Below are 6,000 nucleotides of genomic sequence, written 5' to 3'. Positions count from 1 at the left end.
TAACTAAATAACATGATTCAAATATTATTCTGATGTAGTAGGTTCGAATTGGCCTGTGAGTTATATACTCGTAAATACGAATGATTTTCTAAAACAATAAAATTGCTAAAGAAACTGATAACTAGGTATAGTACAGCACATAACTTAAATTATTTTAAATGATATTTATATTTGAATTAAATTGTTTGTGATGACTAATAACTTTTCATTGCGAATTGATCTACAATAGCACAATTTCAAGGTAGTCACTAGGAATTATTAAAGCTTAACTTTTCACTGAAACACGGGTAAGTGTCGCGTCTGCGATTTTCCCGCCTGCCTACTCTTTGCCGTTATCATCGGAGCGGCCCAGTCTGCCTCGCTCGCCCGCCCGACGCGCGCGGACCTGCTAACGCAACGCACACCTAACGCTATACTAACGCAAACATAACGCGAGTGCCTGCGGTTTAGTGACTTGGATTGTATCGTTACTAGGTAAGGACCTGCTATGTTGATGTACATTAAAAATAATGTTTCGTTTTAGATGCCCTATAAGTGTGTGGTTCTGTAGGCTCTAATAAGTAGATGTACGCTTGCCTATGGGAACTTTTCAGGGCTGAATTTTAGAACCGTAATACGTAGGAATTGAAATTTTCACAAAACAATATACTTAATAATTAGATGCCCTACTGAAGTTAAGGTTTCGTAAGCTCTAATGAGTAGACCTACGCTTGTCGATCTTAACTTTTCAGGGCTGAATTTTAGAACCGTAATACGTAGGATTTGAAATTTTCACAAAACAATATACTTAATAATTAGATGCCCTACTGAAGTTAAGGTTCCGTAAGCTCTAATGAGCAGACCTACGCTTGTCGATCTTAACTTTTCAGGGCTGAATTTTAGAACCGTAATACGTAGGATTTGAAATTTTCACAAAACAATATACTTAATAATTTAGATGCCCTACTGAAGTTAAGGTTTCGTAAGCTCTAATAAGTAGACCTACGCTTGTCGATCGTAACTTTTCAGGGCTGAATTTTTGAACCGTAATACGTAGGATTTGAAATTTTCACAAAACAATATACTTAATAATTTAGATGCCCTACTGAAGTTAAGGTTTCGTAAGCTCTAATGAGTAGACCTACGCTTGTCGATCTTAACTTTTCAGGGCTGAATTTTAGAACCGTAATACGTAGGATTTGAAATTTTCACAAAACAATATACTTAATAATTAGATGCCCTACTGAAGTTAAGGTTTCGTAAGCTCTAATGAGTAGACCTACGCTTGTCGATCGTAACTTTTCAGGGCTGAATTTTAGAACCGTAAAATACGTAGGATTTGAAATTTTCACAAAACAATATACTTAATAATTAGATGCCCTACTGAAGTTAAGGTTTCGTAAGCTCTAATGAGTAGACCTACGCTTGTCGATCGTAACTTTTCAGGGCTGAATTTTAGAACCGTAAAATACGTAGGATTTGAAATTTTCACAAAACAATATAATAATTAGATGCCCTACTGAAGTTAAGGTTCCGTAAGCTCTAATGAGCAGACCTACGCTTGTCGATCTTAACTTTTCAGGGCTGAATTTTAGAACCGTAATACGTAGGATTTGAAATTTTCACAAAACAACATACTTAATAATTTAGATGCCCTACTGAAGTTAAGGTTCCATAAGTTCTAATGAGTAGACCTATGCTTGTCTATAGGAACTTTTCAGGGCTGAAATTTTGAACCGTAATGCGTACGATTTGGAATTTTCACAAAACACAATCATATTGTAATAAATTGGAATTTTGTAACAAGCAATTTAATTAAACATTGTACAAGGTAATTGGTCCGTGCAGATTTGAATGAGAAACTTTGAGCTTTACAAGAATTTTTGTCACGTTTTGAACTTTTGTTCAATAATAATTATGTAAGCAGTCCATTTCGTATACAGTGTGGAAAGATAAGTCGGGCCCTGGAGGGAAACTACCTTAAATTCTTAAGCTTGCTCATTTTACTTAAAGGAGACATTCCTTCCTTTATTTTTAAAAAGAAACAAAATTGCATTCAAAGATTTTTCCTTTTTTCTTCAATTTGGCTTGTCTAAAAAAATCTTGAGTACTAAATATTGGATTTCATGGATATTTTGTACGACAGACGAGTGTAAGACCTAATGTTTCTTGGAGAAATGTTATCATTAACATTAACTGTATCGACTAGAAGAATAAAATTGCGAGTGTTTATTTTTTGGAATTTTTAGTCGGTTCGAGTCCCGGGCGAGGCAAGCGAGTTTTAGAAAATCTTTGAATGCAGTTTTGTTTCTTTTTAAAAATAAAGGAATGTCTCCTTTAAGTGAAATAAGCCAGGTTAAGGATTTAAGGTAGTTTCCCTCCAGGGCCCGACTTATATTTCCAATACTGTATAGGTAAATAAATATAAATTTATCCGGGAGATAGGTACCTACGTGAAAATATAAATTCCTGTTCAAAATGCCTTCTCATGGATCTCTATTGTTTCCCATAAAGTTTTAAGTCATAATGTATCGTTTGTCCGCATTTTCGTTAGTCATAATTTGGTTTTTCTCAGAAACGCGTGTGTTTTCAGGATTGCCATAAACAAACCTAACCTAACCTATCTATAGGATAACCTTACGAAAATCCTGAAATGTTAACGGTTTCAGAATAATCAGAATTATGACTAATGATAATCTGACTACCATAACATTATGAATTTCAATAATTATGTCAAACAAAGGGGGATCTTCCCTCATATAAAGGTGTTCGCGGATTGAATATCCAATTTCAAGAAATATTAATATCTGAAGAAATATTAAGAGGATAAGGGGAGGTAACATTAAAATATTTTAGGTGAATATATCCGTCTCGCTAACAGAAGCGGCTCCTAAAACTAGTACGATAAGGACAACGCCACAGGTTAGGCCAAAAATCCTACGTAAAAAATATCAAATAACGAGGCTCTAAAACTTAACCAAATGTAACGAAATTTTGAGATCTAAATGGTAATAAAATAATCTGTGTCGGACTGTTTTGCGTTTTAGGATAATTGTTGTCAGTTTTGAATACCATGCTTCTCTTTGTGGCCTAGTAAATTAGGCCGTTTTTGCGAATATTTATATAAGTTCTCTAGCGCCTTAAAAAAACAAGAATACCAAAAAAATAAAACAGTTCGACACAGATATTAATAATAATCTGTGTTGAAAAAATCATTGTTGTAGCTTCAAAAACCACGGAGGAAACAGTCGAGTACGTTTGTATGGAGTAATGACCACTCATGTTGCCTCTTAACAGAGATTCTACATTGGGAAACATTAATTGATACTGTACGAGCCGACATGGCTCGATTCGGAAAATGAATTGGATTTCTACTAGACTTCAACAGGTTACGATACGGATAATTAAAAGATATTCGTAAGATAGATATGTCAAATTTGACGTTTCCGCGATTCTGGAGCTCCTCTTGAACGATTTCGACATGTTATGACTTAGATATCCAAGTCACATCTAGTCGATATCTAATGTAGATCTAGTTGATCTCTAAATCGTCTCAAGATCTTGTGATTATCTCGAAATCCGAATAGGCCTGTGTAATTAGGTTGAAAATCCCTTTCAGAATCAAACCATTCATACATTCAGTATAATCAGCTTCAAAAGTAGCCTACGAAACTGCACGTCAAAAGTAATGTAGAAGCTAGAAACAGCTTTACATAAAGAGATATGGCCAGACATCGGATTTTAGGGGACAAGTAGGGGTTCCTATATCGATAAACTCAGTTATCGATGCTTTTTCATCGAAGGTTGGCTAGGCCCTCTGTAGGTACAAAACGCCTGTAGAATTTAAATTGAATCTCGAATTTTGGAGCAAAGTAGGCACGGGTGTCTATTATTGTTTCCCAAAAAGTCTTAAGTCATAATGTATACCGCATTTTCGTTAGTCATAATTTGTTTTTCTCAGAAACGCGTAACTTTTCAGGATTGCCATAAAACAAACCAAACCTAACCTAACCTAGCTCTCTATAGGATTAACCTTACGAAAATCGTGAAAAATTAACGGTTTTGAGAATTATGACTAATGATAATATGACAAACAATACATTATGACTTAAAACTTTATGTCAAATAAAGGGTCCCTAACAGGGGTACATATTTTTACGGTACTTCTGTTGTATTATGAAAAAGCTAGTGGTAGAAAACATTCGTTAAATACTCCAAATCCGACTTCCAGCCATATTCGAACTTTCCTCCTCCTTGTGTCGTATTCCTCATTGCTGAGGGTCGTGGCCTCCACGAATTATTTTGTGGACTAACTCCTTCCACTTGTTGCGATCTTCAGCAGTGTGCAGTGCATCGTGGATTTTAGATTTAGTGGCTTCGCGGATCTGATCTGTCCATCGCATTGGGCTTCTTCCACGTGGTCGCCTTCCTTGGACTTTCCCTTTTGGAACTTTAAGATACGTCAAATAATAGATATGGAAACGATATAGATTGGATATGTCAGTGTCAAACAAGTGTCAAAAGTGACGTTTTTGTTTGTAGAAACCTCACTTTTGACACTTGCTTGACACTGACATATCCGATCCATATCGTTTCCATATCTATTATTTGACGTATCTTAAAGTTCGAATATGGCTGTTTGTCCTTCAAGATGTCCGAGTTAGGAAATTCAGAAGGTTTCAGTCCCAATCCGCAAAAGGCCGCAAATGGCAACAATGTGACATCTCACCCGCGGGATGACCTACGTTTGCTCCCAAATTAAAGAAAAGTGTCAGTCAACAAACGCTTTTGTGTTGACTTGACTTTTTGCCTCTTTGACTTGACTTTTTGACTTGAAAAAAAAAATCAGCGCGTTTGTTCTTGTGGTATTTTCTTTTTCACCTTGAGTTACACACTTATGGATAGGTTACCTACATATTTAAAGCTTGACCAGTAACCAGCCTGAACATTGTCATGAGGGCGCTGTTATTCTCGTAAACATATAGGGCGACGGCCACAGGTCAGTATAGTATGGAAAAAATTGTTCCAGTAAAATACCGCAGCATGGCTGGTGATTTGGCTTGGCTTGGCTTTACTTAATTAATTACTTCCGTATAAGTAATGGTTTCTTACAAAATAAGATGTCACGTGCGCATTGTAGAGCCTTGAAATATCTGAAGGCATCTGTTTTAAAGAAACCTAGTAAAAATAAAAATATCTATCATTGAAACAATACCCAATATAAGATTGCGGTCGCATTCATAGTCACAAAATATGTGCCTTCACCACCTTCACCAAGGAGGAGTTTTGGCTGAAAAGTGTCGCGGCGGTTCCGCGGCCGGCTCCCTGACACTGCGGGGTTGCGAACTGCATCGCAGCCATAATTGTGTGTTTTTAGTTTTAAGATATATTTTATAATAATATGTATGCTAGTTTTAAGGTATTTATTTATCTATGGGCCAAATAAATATTTTTTCATTTAACTGAAGCTTAAAGGTGCTAAAGATCTGAAAATTTTAAGGTTAACCTATTGTCGTAATGGTACCTTCTGCAGTCAAAACATTTAATTTCCGACTCATTTCGCACCTTGTCACAGTATTAATGAATATGAAAGTCGCTAGAGACCTATTGTCATTGTCACTGTGACAAGGTACAAAATGGGTCGGAAATTAAATTATTTGACTGTACAATGGTTACAAAGTCAAAGTCAAAAATACTTTATTCATGTAGGCCTAGTAACAAGCACTTATGAACGTTTTAGATAATAATAATTATATGATCTTAAGCTAATTATCAGAGCAATTTATTGAAGTTAATATTATTCCATAGTAATATTGGATTATTATACAGATCAAATTTAATACTATTAAGAATTTCACAAAAAGATCGTCAAACATAAAAAATTGTATAAAATATACTAGTCTAGAATGTTTCTAGAATAAAATCTAAATGTCAATAAAACATAACAAAGAAGTACATACATTGAATTATCCATTTCGAGTCACAATTAATCCCACGTTGTTTTATCACTCATGTAGTCTT

At 35.3% G+C, this 6,000-nt stretch overlaps 1 protein-coding gene across 1 annotated transcript in view; it reads left to right on the top strand.

Annotated features, from left to right (window-relative positions):
• Window positions 1–328: 328 nt before the first annotated feature.
• Window positions 329–6,000, top strand: part of LOC134796774 (neuroglobin-like) — a 104,762-nt gene continuing 99,090 nt past the window's right edge. The window contains exon 1 of the mRNA XM_063768993.1: window positions 329–474. The gene's annotated coding sequence lies outside the window, so the exon portion shown is untranslated. The remainder of the gene's footprint in view (window positions 475–6,000) is intronic.

This window comes from Cydia splendana, chromosome 14, assembly GCF_910591565.1.
Source record: "Cydia splendana chromosome 14, ilCydSple1.2, whole genome shotgun sequence".
Taxonomy (NCBI): Eukaryota; Metazoa; Arthropoda; class Insecta; order Lepidoptera; family Tortricidae; genus Cydia; species Cydia splendana.
This window is presented reverse-complemented; position numbering and strand designations above follow the sequence as displayed.